This window comes from Silene latifolia, chromosome Y, assembly GCF_048544455.1.
Source record: "Silene latifolia isolate original U9 population chromosome Y, ASM4854445v1, whole genome shotgun sequence".
NCBI classification, from domain to species: domain Eukaryota; kingdom Viridiplantae; phylum Streptophyta; class Magnoliopsida; order Caryophyllales; family Caryophyllaceae; genus Silene; species Silene latifolia.
In genome coordinates, this window is record NC_133538.1 from 318,470,068 (window position 1) to 318,488,461 (window position 18,394).

Here is an 18,394-nt window from a genome sequence, read left to right on the forward strand (position 1 = left end):
CTCTCAAATGCTAACGTTGGACGTTGCTCAACGTCTCTCTTGGCCGTTGGTAGGCATATTCCCTATTAATCCGCTTGACTTAGTCTTCTTCAACAAACATTGGCATGTTGTGTTATACACGATCTAATGTGGGAGAATAGGATGCTTTTTGGAGTTGGACTAGGTCTTCCATGAAAGTAGGACATGAGCATTTCCCTTTTTGTAACAGTTATGTTGCCTGTCAATTCAATCCGGCTTGTTTAAGAGCTCTACCAGACTGTTCTATGCTTTCCTTTCTTGGCAGCAGACTTTTCTTTCAAGATTCAATAGGTTACTTGCCCTGGAAGCTACTTTAATTGTCAAATAGTAGTCACTTTTGTCCGGACCTTGGTTGCCCCACTCAGCCTAATTATGCCAGGCTAGACTGAGGTCAGTCCAGGCTAAATTGGGCTCAACAATTGCCCCTTAACATCTCATCCATGCTGGATCCGGCCAGGGGCGAGATGTCAATTAATCGGGCTAAAAAATAAAAATAATCATAGTTGGTTGAGGACTCTTAAACTTCTTGTGACCGTTGGATGCGGCAACGGCTATCTCAATGATGTCATGCTGAGAGATTTGTGTTTCCTAGGGTTTTTAAACCGTTAAGCTACACTTTTCCTCCTATAAATATGCGTTTAAGGATGAATTCAACATCTACCAAAATTATTCTTTCTTGTTTGCTATATTCTCTCTAAGAGATCTTCTTAATTTCTCAGAAAAAACCCTAATTTATTTTCTGCAATTTGCACATAAAACTTCTCCCAACTTACATAAAATTATTTACTTGTGAAATTTGAGAAACATGGGAGCTAAAAAATGTCCTGCTTCTTAGAAGGCTACAGCCAGTCCTGATCCGACAGAAGCCCGTGAGGAGGAGGTAGTTGAGATATATCCTCCTGCCCGCGTTATATCTTTTAGGTACCAAGATTCTATCTTTACTGCTCTTCGATCACTTGAGTCTACTTTTTCTGAGGAGAATCAGCTAAAAACAAATTATGATGGGATTTTAAGAGAGAAAAAATTGATCCCCGATTTAGCTGAAGTCTGGATCCCCGAATCTTGTCCTGTCAGGGCCAACTGGACATCACCAGGCTGGTTTTGTATCTATGAATGGGCCTTCAAGGCTGGTTGCAAGCTGCCCTTCACTCCTTTAATGATTGACACCATCCGGGCCATGGAGGTATCTCCTTTATAGATTATGCCGATAGTTTGGAAGCTGGTTCATTCTATTGAGAATTTATGTGCCAAGCATAATCTCACAATTACTGTGAATGATATCAAGGCAGTGTATCATCTAAAAAATCATTCTGCTGGTCATTTTAATTTGCGGATTATATCAAAGATGTCTCAGCTGATCACCAACCTGGATTCGGTTGATGATAAAGGCTGAGTGAAAACTTACTTGTTGTCTGGATTGAGAGTCTGGGATCTGGCCTGGACTATTTGAGGTATCCTGCCTTGGAGAGTGGTAAGTTTCTTGCATCTTTTGATTTATACATATTTTATTTTGCGTATATTTGAAGTATGTAAATTTTACCTGAGTGTTTGGGTATGTTTATAGCTCTTGATTGGAGTTTTGATCCTCTTGATTAGGAGTCTGTTGCGAGGATAGAGGCTTTCCTGGCTATTCCCGAGGAAAGGAGAACTTGGCCTGGCAGTTTAGGCAGGGATTTTCTGCCCTGGTACATGAGGCCTAAGCTGAGTGGTATTAAGGCGCCTAAAGGCAAGCTTACCTCTTCTACCCTTTCCTGTATGTCTTCTTTATTCTTTTATGTTGATGATTTTCCTTTTCATGTTGGTTTCCTGCAATTTATACGTGTTTCTTTTGTTTATCCAGTATATAGATCTTCTGCTAGGCTGGTTAGCTTTAGTGCTTCTGATTTGAAGGCTGGGGTTGCCAAGATTTCTGAACAGTCCAGGAGTCAGGAGGCTACTGGTAGTGGGAGTGATAAAACTCTTAATATTCTAGTTTCCGATGCCCAGGTTCAAAGGGGACCAGCTCAGCTTGTGTCTCCCGAGGTCGTTCAGGCGGCCAAAAGGAGAAAAGAGACTGTTATAGCTTAAGAGGCGGAGGAAGAGGAAGAGCCTATCCAAGCCCAGGCAATCAGGAGTATCAGGGGAGTGCCTGCCCAGGTTGGCGATATAGAAGCTACCCGGGCACAGATAAATGATTTCTCTGCTAACATTGATAACCAGCTGTTATCTGGTGATGCTGCTGAGTCTTCTGCCAAGGCTGTGGCTCTCCTGACCTCTCTTATTGTTGGGATTCAATAATCTCATATGTTAACATATTCATAGTATGATGATTTAATTTAGTCATAAAATTAAAATGGATCTTATGCATGCAAAACTATTACAAAGTATAAGAAGAAAAATTAATTCTTACATTGATGATTTCGGATAAATGGGCACTAGTAAGTTCACCTTCTTACTAGATCTTGAGCTTTCCAAAATGGAAGAATAAGATTCAAGTTTAGAATCTCTCTTAAGAAATTATACCCAAGGAATACCCTTAATAATTTTAATTAATGTAGGACTAGTATTAATAAAAACAAGCTTAAATTTGACACAAAAATAGTGATTTTTGTCCTCTCTTATTCGGTTAAGGGGAGAGGAAATTATGAGTTTTCTTTCTCTAAAATATTTCACAAAATGTAGAGAGTTAATATTTTCTAACACTAGAAAATAATAGATAGAGGTAGTGAATAATTATAAGATAAACTTTGGCCATTTTCCATGCTCAAAATCGGTTGGGTTGGGGGGGGGGGGGTAATTGAGGCCAATGCATGCACAAATTGCTCTTCTCAAAAGCAATAGGGTTGCATGGCTACATGTAAAGTATAATCATTGTGTTTCCCTTATTAAAATAATCAACACAATTTAACCTCTAGTACTCCCTCCATTTTCAGCACACACACACATGAAAATGGAAGGTCCATTTTATTTTGTCATTTGTCAATTTTGTCATGTGTCACATGTTACATGACATGTTACACTATAATGTATTTTTAACATATTAAAAATCAACATATTAATAAAATATGTCACATACAAAATTTAACTAGTAATTCTTGATTACTTGTACCAAAATGGTTTATCGAATTATAAATTACAATGACTTGTATTTATAATATAAATTATTCAACCTGTTTCAATTGTTTCGTAAACAATAATTTATTCTAAGTAATAAAACAATTCGATTACTTAGACCGTATCTAATTTAATTGAATTACAATGAGACACGTTAATTTTACTCACAAATCATCCGTCAATTTTAAGAAATTTAATTAACTCGTATCGGCATACGATTAATTAAATAATCAATTAAGAGTATTTCCCTATAGGTATGACCTCAGGGTATCAACTGATCACCACCGTCGCACGACAGTAATGTCAAACTCTAGTCAGCCAATCATTACCGATATGTGTGGACCAGTTGACTGTAAAAATATTACTTTCCCTCATGTATTCTTAAATATGAGATTTAAACATGTGATCATCATGATAGACAATTGTGATCGTATCATTGTCGAAGACACTTACTCCAACAATCTCCCACTTGTCCTCGACAAGTGTGTGTCACCAATTCTCTTGTCCTATTACTATCTCCCACTCAATGCAAGGTGTCTTTCGGGTCGTACTTGCAAGTGATCATATCGAGAGTGGTTTCCTCAATCTGGAGAACAACTGATTGACCGAAATTATCTACCATAGATACCTTCCGAGCGTGGCCACGCATTTCCAGTTCATTACTCCTCGAGTGGCCCCGAGATATTGTTTTAACCTTGACAAAGAGGTGGACAATTCCTATCGCACTATTCCCTTCGATCAGCCACAGCTCATTATAACCCAAAATAAGCCCTTTAACCCCATTTACGAAGGTCGTAGGAACATAAATCAAAGTTAATTTGAAATTGTGCCACCTTGGGCGAACAGTCTTTAGTCAAAAGAATCGACTCATTATAATACTATAGTAGCTCTTGCCACGACCAGGCTATATAAATTTTCCAAAACTCTATAAGCGGTCATTAGGCCCGACAAAGTGTTCCTAACAGTCTGCCTATGTGATCGACTAGTCATCTCATATGACTCTATGGCACTTGAACTTGCCATCAATCGCATCACACTCTAGTCACTTCGAGACGTCACCTCATACAAGTGACTATGGGCAAATACCATAATCCGGGTTCACTTTAACGGGGTTTGTTTTAGCAGGATTTTCGGTGATCTAGAGCGTCCTGCCAGGGATTTATATGTAGGGTGATCTAACTCGAATAACTTGCCTGATTGATATAATTAAATGTAAAACAAACTAATAAATAATGACACAAGGATTTTATACGTGGAAAAACCCTGGGAATAAGGGAAAAAACCACGGGCACCAAGCCAGGAGTGATTGTTACTATGATTTTGGATAGCTTTGACGGGGTATTGTTATATCAGGCGTGACAGTCGAGTATATTGCTTAAGAATACAAAGTATATGAGTAAAAGTGATGGTCTCTCAGATGATCCTTCTTGTCTTCCCTTTCTTTCTATTTATAGGTGGTTGCTTTCAATCCCTTTGTGCCGTTTAGGTTTTCCTGGTAAATAGGGAATGTGCCCTATTTACCCGGAGATGGTTGCTTCTTTCTTAGCCGTTGCTTTGACTGCTCCCTATATTTTTGCCTTCTGGAATTGGTCTTCCTTTTTTGTAGGGAACATATGAGACTGCTTGTTTGTTGCCTGCAATGGCCTGGTGCTTTACCTTTTCAGGCTGCTAGTTATTTCTCGCCTGTCTTCAATCAACTCCTGCTTAGTGCCTGTCCGTCTTAGAGTAATGCCTGGCTTTAGATCTCTAGAGCCTGGAAGTTGTCTTTGGCTGTTTTGCCTGGCCTATATCAGTCGAGCGGATAATTTAGGGCCCAACAATTGCCCCTTATCTTCTTATTCCTTTATTGGGTCCGGCCAGAATGAGGAGATAAAAATTTGGGCCGAGCAAGTGATTTGTGCGGGGATTTTCTATCGGATTCAGAATTTGTGTTTGATTCAACTTCTTGTAACGATTACTTGCCATAAATAGGGTAGGTTCACAAAACCCTAGGAGAGTCATGATTGATCTTAACCACTTGCTTTCCTAGCCGTTATGGTTTTGCGGCTATAAATATCTTGTTTGTTTCGTGTATGTCTTCACATTCCAATCTCTAACTTTCTTCTTTCTCTTTCTAAAAATTCTTCCTTTGCAAAAATTCATCTTTCGGAAAAAAATAATATATGGCTGGTGGCGGAGAAGGACAAAGACTTCAAAAGCTCTCGCCGAGGTTGAAAAAGTTCTGTTGAAGTTGAAATGGCTTCCTGCCGAGGTTGAGGGGTCCCCGAAGTCATTCCCGAGGATGACGTGGTGGAGGTTGTTCCTCCTCCGGAGGTTATGTCCATGTCTTATAAGGGGTTGAGTATTCTCCTAATAAGGCTTTAGCGATCTCTTTCCATGAGGCTAATCAACTGAAACACCTTTTGAGCATTATATAAAGGGCAGGGGTCTCATTCCTCATGGGGCTGAGGTTTGGATTCCTGAGAATGGTCCTATCAGGGCTAATTGGAGTAGCCCGGGTTGGTTCTGTATTTTTGAGTGGGCTTTCAGGGGTGGTGGTCAACTTCCCCTTTCTCCTTTTATGGCTGAGGTGATTAGGGCTATTAGGGTTCCTCCGTTTCAACTCATGCCAATGGTTTGGAAGATTGTCCATTCTATTGAGCATTTATGTTCTAAGCATAAGTTGGTTATTACTCTGGATGATTTTAAGAATGTTTATCATCTGAAGAGTCATTCTCTTTGGGAGGTTCAATTTTCGAGTCGAGTCAAAGATGGCTCACCGATCACCAATTTTGATTCAGGGGATGATAAAGGTGGCTCGGACTTATATGTTTATCAAGGTGATTCAATTGCCCCCGACTGGACTATCTCAATTATCCAAAATTGTTGAAGGAGGTAATCTTTCTTTCCTGCATAATTTTTGGTTTGGTAATAGTATTTTTTGGAGAGTTTACTTACTTTGCCCGTGTTTTCTTTTAGTAAATGACTGGGTGAATGATCCTGATGCTGAGGGGTCGGCTGACCGGATAGCAGCGTTTATGGCGTTGCCTGAAGAGGAGAGGGCTTGGCCTGCCTGTCTGGGGCAAGCCGCTATGCCTCGTTTTAAGAAGGCTAAGTTGAGCACTTATAAGCCTGTGAAGAGCACTAAGGTTCCAGGGGCATCTTCATCAGGGAGTAAGTTCTTTTGCTTGTTTTGTCATTCTGTTTTCCTGTATTGGATCCATGCTTTTATTGCTTGATTTTAGAAACTCGTCGTGCGCTACCGGGGCTTCGCCAGGATTGCTAGTTTTGGTCTGTCTTTGGTGAAGGCTGGGGTTTCTCAAATTACAGGGGAGAAGTCAAAGAGCAGTGAGGCAACGGGGAGTGATAGTCTTGTTCAAATTCGGGAATGCATGCGGGGGCTCGTTTGGTATCGCTTTGAAAAGGTCGTGGATGAAAGTGATCGTCCTGAGAAGAGGAAGAGAGTGGATGAGTCTTTGGGAGGAGTTCATGAGGTCGGGGAGTCGGGCTCGTATGGATGAGGTCCAGTTTGCTAAGGATCAAATTCGAGGCTCGAGGCTTTTGTGGTTGATGATCCTTATTTTAAGTACCAGGCGGGAGGCTTCCTCGTGCTTTGGCTGCTATGTATCGTTCCGGGGATTATCTTTGCCAACCTGGTTACCATGCTTCAGAGGTATATATTTTTGTCTTTGTTTGTTGTGGGTTTTTGTGTGTGTTTTCTTTTTTGTGGCTTAGATGGGCATTTTCTTTTGTTTTTAGAATGTTAATGATGTCTTTGAGGAGTGCTGTCAACTGAATCAGTCCATGGTCTAAAAAATGCCTTGGATTGGGAGGTACAAATCTTGAAAAAATCTTTGACAAGTTTAAAGGCGATTTGGAGGTGTCAAGGCCGAGAATCATTCGTTGAAGGAGGATAATGAGGCGGGGAAGGCTCGGTTCTTTGGTGGAGTCTGCTAAGTGAAATCTGCTCGGGATGCCTTGAAAGCTCTTCGGCCAAGTTTGATATTACCCGGAGGAATTGAAGGTGAAAAGCGAGGCTATGCGGGAGCGATTAAAAGTAAATGAAGAATTGGTCGTGGAGAGGGACGAGGTTCGGGCCGGGTATAAAGATGCTGCCCTGTATTTCTTTGGCAAGGGTCGTGTGGATGCTATGAAAGAGCCTGCTGAAGTCAGGCCTTTTTGGAATCCTGATCAGGAATTGGCTGATCTCAATACCACGTATCCTGAGCTTTGTAAGTTGCATGCTGATGAGGAGGTGGATTCTCCTCCATCCAAAGGGAAAAATAGTGATGTTGAAGGGGATGGAGATGAAGAAGAAGAGGCTGCTGATGAGGGGATTGGCTCTGCTACTGTGTCCAAGGTGGGCTAGTTTGAAATATTTTTATATTTTTTTTTTTGTTTGTGTTGTTTTGGCCTATTCAGGGGGGGATGTTCCCTGAACAAATGATTTAGGATTTGTTTTGGTTTTTGTTGGCTTTGCCTGAATGAACGGTGTGTTCTTTTTGCCTGGGAAGGATGTATTCCTGGGTAGGTTTGAATATATATGTCCTTTCCCTTCTTGATTTTCTTTGCTGTTTTTGACTGGAATTTGTACCTGTATATTCATGTGATATTTTTGTTAGAATAATGCCTGTCAGGAGGGCTTATGGCCCTCATTCCTGTGTTTATGGGGAATGGTGGCTTTTTCTGCCTGTCAGGAGGGCTTTTAAGAATGAGGGTGGTTGCCGGTCAGGAGGGCTTATGGCCCTCGGCTGTCGAGAGGGCTTTTTGACAAGTACTATGGTCTATTCCACCTTTGTACTTGTCTTTTTATGTCTTGAGCTCGGTTTATTTTTCGGGTCGGCGGGGTGCCAAATTAGAGCATTTTTAGAAATGCTGTTCAGGTTGGGTGGAGTGGCCCTCAATCCTGAACATTTGTTTAAGCCTAAAGTATAACATATAATAAGTAAAAAAGAAGGCGTAAAACAAGTTTTCAGGATTTGAAATAAAGTTTTAGGTGAAATTAAGAATGATAAGCAAGTAATTTAGCACATAGCAGGTATGAAACTTAGCACATGTATATAGGGTGAGTAGTTTAACCTGCTTCTCAGATATGAAATAGTTTTAAGTGGAGAATGTTCCAAGATCTGGGGATCATTTCTCCTTCTAGAGTTTGTAGCCTGTAAGCTCCTTGTCCCACTATTGAATCAATTAAGTACGGGCCTTCCCATGTAGGGGCTAGTTTGCCTGCATTCTTTTCTCTGGTGTTGGGGAAAACTTTCCTTAATACCAGGTCTCCTTCTTTGAATACTCTGATATTGACATTTTTGTTGTAACTCCTGCTCTTTGTCTTTGGTAGGCGGCTATCCTGACTTTGGCTGCATCTCTCAGTTCCTCTGTTAAGAGTAGGTTATCTTGTAATAGGGGTCTGTTTTCTTCTATTGTATTCAGGCTGCTTCTGGTAGTTGGTACATGAATTTCAGCTGGTATTACTGCTTCACAGCCATAGACCAGTTTGGCATGTGGTTGTTTTGGGTGTGGTCCTGTCAGCCCATAGAACTAGGGGGAGCTCTTCTGCCCATCTTCCTTTTCTTCTTTTCAGCTTTTTCTTCAGGCAACTGATTACTACTTTGTTGCTTGATTCTGCTTGGCCGTTGGCTTTAGGGTAGCCTGGTGTAGATGTGACTAAATTGATATTCCATTGTGCACTGAAATTAGCTTTTTCTTTTTCCCACAAATTGTGTCCCATTATCACGGACTATTTACTCAAGGTATTCCATATCTACATATGATATTTCTTTTGATGAATGATATGACATCTTTTTCTTTGACTTGCCTGTAAGAGTCTGCCTCTATCCATTTGGAAAAGTAGTCGAGTCATTGCTAGCATAAAGACTTTTGTCCGGCGCTGAGGTAGCTTTCCTACTATGTCCATGCCCCATTTCATGAATGGCCAGGGGGGCGAGATGGAATGTAGTAGTTCTGATGGTTGATGGATATAGGGGAATGGATTTGACAGCTTCACATTTCGAGCTGTATGCTATGCGATCGACTCTCGGGGTTAAGCCAGTAGCTGTCACGAGAATTTTGCTTGCCAGGCTTCTTCCACCTTTATGATTTCCGCAGTAGCCATTATGTATGTCTTCTATAACCTGGCTGGCTTCATTTGGTTCCAGGCAACGTAAGTAAGGTCCAGTCTGAGACTTTTTAAACAAGGTGTTATTTATAATGGTATAAGTGGATGCTTTGATTTTCGGGGCTCTTGCTTCGTTTTTATTTGCGGGGAGTATCCCAGTAGGAACCAATCATAGTAAGGTTTAGTCCAGAATTTGTATCTTCTGAATAGGGCAAATTGTTCGTGCTTTTCTATGGTTGGTTCCAGCAGTGGACGATGGGTATTTTGTCAAACACAAATAGGCTGAAATTTGATCCCAGGCTGGCTAGGGCATCCGCCTGGGTATTTAAGTCCCTTGGTATTTGGTCAATGTCAAAGGTTTTGAATTTTTTGCAAAGGTTTTTGACATATTCCAAATAGAGTATCATTTTTGAATCTTTTGCAAAGATATACTCCTTTAACTTGATTGGAAATTAAAAGAGAGTCGGTTTTTACCTTGAGGTTTGCTACACCGAGTTCTATACATACCTTTAATCCAGAATCGGGCTTCATATTCACCTCATTATTCGTGGCTTTGAACTCACAACTAACAAAGATGTGCAATCGTGGTCTCCCTGTGGTGATTTTAGGACTAATCCTAGGCCAGTGCCTTTCATATTTGTTGCCCCATCTACATGGAGAATCCATTCCTGGTCTGTTTTTTGTGTGTCAAGAAGGTTGACCTCTTTTATGAGGTCTGGTTCTAGGGTAGGACCAATTCACCCACGAAGTCTGCTAGTGCCGAGACTTAATTGCCGTCCCGGGTTCAAAGGTTATATCATAGGTGCTGATTTGTCTTGACCATTTTGCCATTCTCGCCTGACAACTCGAGGCCTTCTCGGACAGATTTGATAGGCAAGTTGGTTCTTACAATGATTGGGTGACTTTCAAAATAAGGTCGAAGTTTAGTACAGGACATTACTAAAGCAAGTACATATTTTTCAAGTAGGCCATACCTGTTTCTCGCATCTAGGAGACTTTTGCTTACATAGTAGACTGGATGTTGTTGGCCATCAATTTCTTTGGTCGACTCCACTTATTCTTTGTTTCGTGATGATAGGTAGACTGTCGGGGTTCTCCTTTGTCCGGTTTGGCAAGTAACGGAGGTGTAGTCGGGTATGTTTTGAGTTCTGGAAGGCCGACTCATGTTCAAGCAACCATTTGAATGCTTTGTTCTTCCCGAGTAGGTCATAGAATGCCTTGCATCTTACGATGATCCGGAAATGAATCTATTCAGGCGCAACTCGTCTGTCGGTTTTGAATATCTTTGACGACTTGGGGATTCTAGTTCTAGTATGGCTCTTATTTGTTCTAGGCTAGCTTCTATTCCTCTTTTGGTCACCATGTACCCCAAGAATTTTCCCGAGGATACCCCGAAATGGCATTTGGATGGATTGAGTTTCATATTGAAATCTTCTAGGATTTTAAAGGTTTGTTTCCAAGTCCCGACATGATCTTGACTTTCTTTGATTTAACTACCATGTCATCAATATAGACTTCCATGGTGTCCCCTATTTGATCTTTGAACATTGTGTTGACCAGGCGTTGGTATGTTGCCCTGCATTTTTCGTGCCAAAAGGCATTGCTTTGTGTAGCAAGATATATGCCTCTTTTACGTGATAAATGCAGATGTTCTGATCGAGATGGGTGCATCTTGATTTGGTTGAATCCACTTGAGGCATCCATGAATGTCGGGAGTTCATGTCCTGCTGTGGCATCCACCATTGCATCTATGTGTGGGAGTGGAAATGGGTCTTTTGGACAAAGCTTTATTGAGGTCTGTGTAATCTACTGAGACTCTCCACTTGCCATTCTTCTTTTGAACCACCACTACGTTGGCTAGCCACCGGGGTACATGACTTCTCTTATCATCCCCATGTCCAGTGGTTTGTCTACTTCTTCATTGATGATGGCATGTCTTTCACGGCAAATTTTTCTTCTTTTCTGCTGGACAGGCTTATAAGACTCATCAACATTTAGTTTATGTGTAATAATATTGGCATCTATTCCGGTCATATCAAAATGTGACCAGGCAAAACATGAAGATTTACTTTTAAGAAAACTTACTAATTCAGTCCGATATTGTCGGGGACATCGATCCTACCAAGATGCGTGCCTATCAGGGTACTCGGGGTCTAAAATTACTTGATCGTTTCCATTTTGGTTTTACGCCACATGAGTTATCCCGACGAGTCTTTGTAATTGCTAGGCGAGAGACTTACCTGTCTTGGAAGGCTTCAATGCCTCAGTATAACATTCCTGGGCAGATTTTTGTTCACCTTTAATGGTTGCTACCCCCCATTCTGTTGGTATTTTGATGCATTGGTGATAGGTAGAGGGTATGGCTCTTATGTTGTGGATCCATGGTCTTCCCAATATAGCATTATAGGATGACAGGCAGTCCAGGACTCCAAATCTTTCATATGAAGATACTCCTTCCACATATGTGGGTAGGTGTATTTCTCCTAGTGTGTTTCTTGTTTCTCCACTGAATCCTACTAGGACATTAGACTTCTTTATGATTTGGCTCTCATCAATCTTCATTGCTTTAAGGACATCGAGCATGATCAGGTTTACTGAACTGCCTCCATCTACCAGGATTCTCATGACACGTGCGGTCCCTATTTGCATGGTGATTACCAAGTCTGTCATGGTGGAGGTCCGAATGCCCCGCATATCGTGTCGTCAAAAGTAATTTGAGGTAAATTGATAGATTTAAAAGGAGATTTCATTTTTGACTCCCTGGCAATTTTCTTAGCAAATTTAACTGGTCAAAGCCACAAATTTTCGATCCTCCATTGATGAATTTGACTTCATAAATGGGTGGTGCGGGGGTAGGTCACGTTGTTGCCTTTACGTGTTTCTTCTTGTTCCGTCATCTTCCTTGTTCTTTGTTTGCATCAAGTCTTTCAGGTATCCTTTCTTTAGCAGGTAAGCCACTTGTCTCCGTAATCCCAGGCATTCTTCTGTTGTGTGACCTATGTCCATATGAAATTCACACCACCTGGTGGTGTCCTTTCTTGAGTTGGGGTTGTCTGACTTCTTTGGCCACTTGACAATGTCTCCCATATGGTCAAGTCTCTTGATTAATCTGCAATGTCAACAGAGAAGTTATATTCCTGGACGGGAGGATAAGTATAGGAGTTACCTCGTTGTTCATGTGTATAGTTGACTTCGATCCGTCGGGTCTTGCGTAGGGAGATGGCCTGGAATTGCTTCCTTTGTTGTTAAAGCTTTTCTGTTGGTTTTGTCATATCCTGAGTTGTTGTCGGCATTGTCGCCTTGTAGCCTTTGTCTTCTTCCAGCCTGATATAGCCTATGGCTAATGCTTGGACATCTTCAAAGGTATGACAGGGCTTCATGGTCATTTCATCATAAAAGTCACTATCCAGGGGTAGCCCTTGCCTGAAAGCTTCAATGGCTGTTCCAACATCACATCTGGGGATTGATACTTTTTCTTTGTTGAATCTTGTCATGTATGATCTGATTGATTCTCCAGGCTTCTGTTTAACCCTGTACAGGTCACTGGATCTCTTCTCTATTTCCTGCTGGCTTTGCAAACTGATGATTGAAAGAATTGACCAGGTCGACAAAGGACTTGATGCTTCCATTTGGCGGTTTATGTACCATTGCAAGGCGGTCCATTCGAGTTGTTCCAAATCCCTTACACATGAAGACTTGACGTAGTTCACTGGGAATTGATGCTTTGCCATTCTTTGCTTGTAATAGGCAACATGGTTTTGTGGATCAGTGGTTCCATCATAGATTCTCATTGAGGGAATCACAAACTTCTTTGGCAGTCTGTTTTTGCTATTTCATCCACGAAGGAGAATCGCATAGCTTTCTGGATTTGCCTCTTCAATTGGGGTAGGAACTCCTGGGATCTTTTCAAATCTCTCATGAAGTTTTTGGATTTCCTGGAGCATAGCCATCATAATGGCTGTGTTAGTCTGATCTTGGAGTTCTTGATTTTGGAGTTCTCCTGAGTCCGTTTCTTTTCCTGCTTTGGATGGAGTTGGAGTACCAATATTGGAGAAGTCAATGTTCCTTATGATGGAGGAGAATGGTGTGCCAGGCTGGACTTTCAATTTTGATCCTGAAGCTTTTTCTCCCAACCGTATCTTTAGGTTGGATTCGATTCTTTCAATTTTGCCACTTGACTTGGCTGGATCATTTTTTGTTTCATTGTTCCATCTCCAACAATCTGTTGTTTGGCAAAGACTAATTGTTGCTCAATGCTATCTCCTGCCATTTTTTCTTAGTTTTTTTGTGGTATTTTGATGGTGGGCTTTTGATTATTTTTGAGTTAGATGCCCCACGGTGGGCGCCAATTGTTTTAGCGAGGATTTTCGGTGATCTAGAGCGTCCGCCAGGGATTTATATGTAGGGTGATCTAACTCGAATAACTTGCCTGATTGATATAATTAAATGTAAAACAAACTAATAAATAATGACACAAGGATTTTATACGTGGAAAAACCCTGGGAATAAGGGAAAAAACCACGGGCACCAAGCCAGGAGTGATTGTTACTATGATTTTGGATAGCCTGACAGGGTATTGTTATATCAGGCGTGACAGGCGAGTATATTGCTTAAGAATACAAAGTATATGAGTAAAAGTGATGGTCTCTCAGATGATCCTTCTTGTCTTCCCTTTCTTTCTATTTATAGGTGGTTACTTTCAATCCCTTTGTGCCGTTTAGGTTTTCCTGGTAAATAGGGAATGTGCCCTATTTACCCGGAGATGGTTGCTTCTTTCTTAGCCGTTGCTTTGACTGCTCCCTATATTTTTGCCTTCTGGAATTGGTCTTCCTTTTTTGTAGGGAACATATGAGACTGCTTGTTTGTTGCCTGCAATGGCCTGGTGCTTTACCTTTTCAGGCTGCTAGTTATTTCTCGCCTGTCTTCAATCAACTCCTGCTTAGTGCCTGTCCGTCTTAGAGTAATGCCTGGCTTTAGATCTCTAGAGCCTGGAAGTTGTCTTTGGCTGTTGCCTGGCCTATATCAGGTCAGGCAGGATAATTTAGGGCCCAACAGGGTTCAATATTGTTTCTACAATCCGTTTGGATGTAACAAAGTACAAAATGAGTTAATGATAACTCAAACGATAAATGTAGACATTTCATTTGAGTAGTCAATACCATATTACTACTATATGTCTTACAAGTGTGTTAACACTTGTTGATGCAATAGAAGTTTAACACACCATGTGTCCACGTGCTCAAACTTTTGAATTGCGATTTCCCTTATTTTCATGTCACCTCTCATAGCATGAAATCTACCAAACACATGTCTAGTCTTCAAATTAGACCTTTAGTCTTTAAACTTGTGAGAAACCCTTGTGTTGTTATCACATAACCAACGATTTGGATTATGGTAGATGATACAACTTGTATTAGTCAAGTGTTCCACCAACTCACAATGTACTAGGTATATGTTTTGTAGGATCCTACAACAATTGTCAAGATGATAGGTTTGGGATTTCTCACAAATCCTTCCCTTTTAGAAAATACTAGTTTTGTGTAACTTCTTACCACAACTAAGTATCCTTCCAAATACTTATTTCTCTCTTATCGTAATTGACTTAGGATTTTCATAAATCCTTATGTGTTTGGAAACTCCAGCATGTGTAGCTTCTTATCACACAACTGAGTGTTCTTCCAAACTCTAGAATAGCTCATTTGTTCTCCTCAAGAATTCATGACGATTCTTATATGGCTTACCAATGACTCACCATGCTCTAAGCATATGACTTATTTAGGACATGTGCATGATTGTTCTAATGGCGGAAACATTAGTGATCTCAATCATGTAGTCAACAGTTCTTAGGTTCAATGAATGACCATGACCATATCATGGTAATTCCATCTTCATCAATATGAATAACCTACGTATCTAGTTGATTTGATGTGCGCATCTTAATGTCAATCCAACATCCCATGTTTTAATTGGATTCATCTTAGTCCATATTCATCCAGAATTGAAAACTTAAGTGCTTTCTTTATCAAAGATAGTATATGCTCGTCATTCTCAATGAGTAATAAGTTGTAAAATTCATGGAGGATGATTACTCCCACTAAATCTCATGTCTACACATGACAATTTCAAACTCCCACTCAATTCCACATGTTTCGTGTTTGACCACTCAATCGAAACATTTTATGAATTGAATTCATATTTGCTTTGCTAGGTTGTTATGATAAAATCACATATGTTTTTAACCTATCCTTTCAAAATACTTATTTTGGAAAGAGGTTTCGATCTCTAACAATGGAAAGAGATTTTAATCTCTAACTCATTCAAGCGAAGCAATGTCATTACTAAAAGTAAAATTCAACATGGAGTTCATACGTCCCTTTCAAAATACTCATTTCGAAAAGAGGTATAACTTGTCAATTTTTATAAAGTTTAGCAATGACTTTAGCATGGTTAACCATTAACTTAGCTATTATCGACATCGATATGTCTTTCTATGCAACTCTTAATCATAAATCTCATTTATATTCAAGGATGTATTTCGTTTCATTAGGCTCTTAAGTAAAACTTAACGTTGAATCTTATTGTTTAGTTTGATCATAATCAAACAAGAATCTTTATGTTAAGTCTTTTCATTAGTCATGTTCCATTAAGTACTTTCTTTTGGTCTCCTCACATAGTTTCCTTAAGAACATCTTCTTTTGGTCTCCTCACGTAGTAGAACAACTTCTTTTGATTTCCTCACGTAGTTACCTTAAGAACATCTTCTTTTTGTTTCCTCACGTAGTTACTATGATTAGAAATGACAACAAATTATTGTCTCTTAAATAGATCTCATCTACTCAAGATATACAAATCATAGGTATACAAAGCTCAAAGCATTCTTTGTGTCTTAATATTACTCCCACTCGATCTTTAGAATAAATACCCTAAATATTCAAAAGATAGCTTTCGTTACACAAATGATGTTTTGGTGAAGAAAGAGAGATATCACATAGATTAAAAGACTTATTTATAAATATTTAATGGGTGTATGTAGGTTATTAAGTTTTCCTTAAGTGAGTTCATTAACTCAATATCACTTTGTAATCGATCATACACAAACTTCAAGTTTATGGACATATAATGAATCTATCATTATAATTGTCTATTGGATCAATTTTAAGTAGATATTCATATGTTTCTATATCAAGCATATAAAGATGAATTTTTAGAACAATTAAATATACGATAAACGTAGTGACTTGGGTTGCAAACCAAGTCACCATTAATCCAAAATTACAACCATTGTTCAAAGGATTAAAACAAATTTCCATGTCAAACAAGGAAATTGAAATAGTTCTAGAAATTCAAAATACAACATGATAATAAAGACAACAAACAAAGCTAAGCTTCATGGGTGGCTACTCCTAGCTCCCTCACGATCTCTCAAGCTTGCTTTTCCTTGCCCTTGTTATTGCTTGGAGGAGGCCCTAATTACAATAAAAAGGGGATACATTATCACAACTTGTATCAAAATACTAAAGTTGAATTAGAAACATAAAAGAAGGGATAGACATTTACCTACTGGAGTGATCTTTCCAGATTTGATGTCAGCAAGATATTTGTAACAATTTCTCTTCCAATTTCTAATGCCATTACAATAATGGCACTTGTCAAGGGGACCCTTCTTGGGTTTGGAAGTGCTAGCTTCAAAAGTCTTAGCCTTGGTTTTCATGGGAGCTTGCCTCTTGCCCTTTTTGCCACTCTTCTTGAAGGTTCCCTTGCTCTTATTGCTTATATTGAGCATATCCTTAGGGGAGCTAGCATTGAGCCCCATGTCCCTTTCGGCTTTCACAAGTAGCTTGTGCAACTCTTCAAGGGACACATCCTTGTCTTGCATGTTGAAATTCACCCGGAATTGCACATATGCTTTGACTTTACTTAAGGAGTGAAGAAATCTATCAATGATGAGTTATTTGGGAATTTCAACCTTTTGAATCTTCAATGTCTCGACATGCTCCAACAATTTGAGCACATGAGGGCTAACCTTTTGGCCCTCTTTGAAGTCGAGATCAAAGAATGTCGAGGCCGCCTCATATTGGACGATCTTTGGTGTTTGTGAAAACATTTTCACAAGCTTAGAGTAGATTTCATAGGCGGTGCCCATCTTAAAGGCTCTCCTTTGGAGATCCGCCTCCATAGGACAAATCAATACATTTTTGATAGCGGCGGACTCTTTGTGGTAAGCTTCATATGCTTCCTTAGTGGCGGCACTTGACCTAGCATTAGGTTCGGGTGGAGAGGCCTCAATGAGGTAATGAAGCTTGTCGTCACCTTGAGCGGCTAATTTGAGTTGGGCATCCCAATCGGAGAAATTTGACCCATTCTTTTCAAGTTTACATCGGTCCATAAAGGATCGGAGCCATGAAACATTACTGAGAGTGTTTGCGTTGGTATTTGGTGCGGCCATTGTTATTGAGAAATAAAAGCGGTCTACGAAACAAAATAGAAGGAATAATAAAACATTTATCATTTTAATAATAATACTTGTAGATTATTTAAACAAGTTTTATTGCATTTATCTAGTGACCTCTACCCAACTAGAATAAATTATCCCGAGATCCGAATTCATATTAACTCGGGCACGGTGAGCCGATTCATCCCTTATTAATACAACTCGATGGATTAACTCTTTAATCGATTCTACTTTTAGAGCTCTCGGTCGATAAAATTACCCTAATATTTATCTTTAGCCCGGAACACATGCGACTACGGTCACGAATACTTCCGTTGAGCTCAATCCAAATTTCGATGTAATAACATTTTACTACCCCACTTCGCCAACGTAACAAGGTTTGTATTACGGTAAAGCCGGCTCAACTCCCTTATGAAATTGGTACTTCATGGGTTCTACTATTTGGTAAGGCTATTTATCAATTATTAATTTAACAAGAGGTCATGTCAATTTATTATCTATCACGTTTTAAGTGAACTAAAGCGGTGAACTACGATAATTATAATTGACACGGTTGATAACTCGATTAAATAAAATGCATGTTTAGTTATGGCGATTTAGCGATGCATGCAAACATATAAATAAAATGCAAAGCATAAATATAAAGTCCTAGTATGGCCTTCCTAAAAAAAATCTAATAAACTATAACAAATTCGGAAACCAACTCCTTTGGTCCCTTGAACTTCGGTCTTGGCACG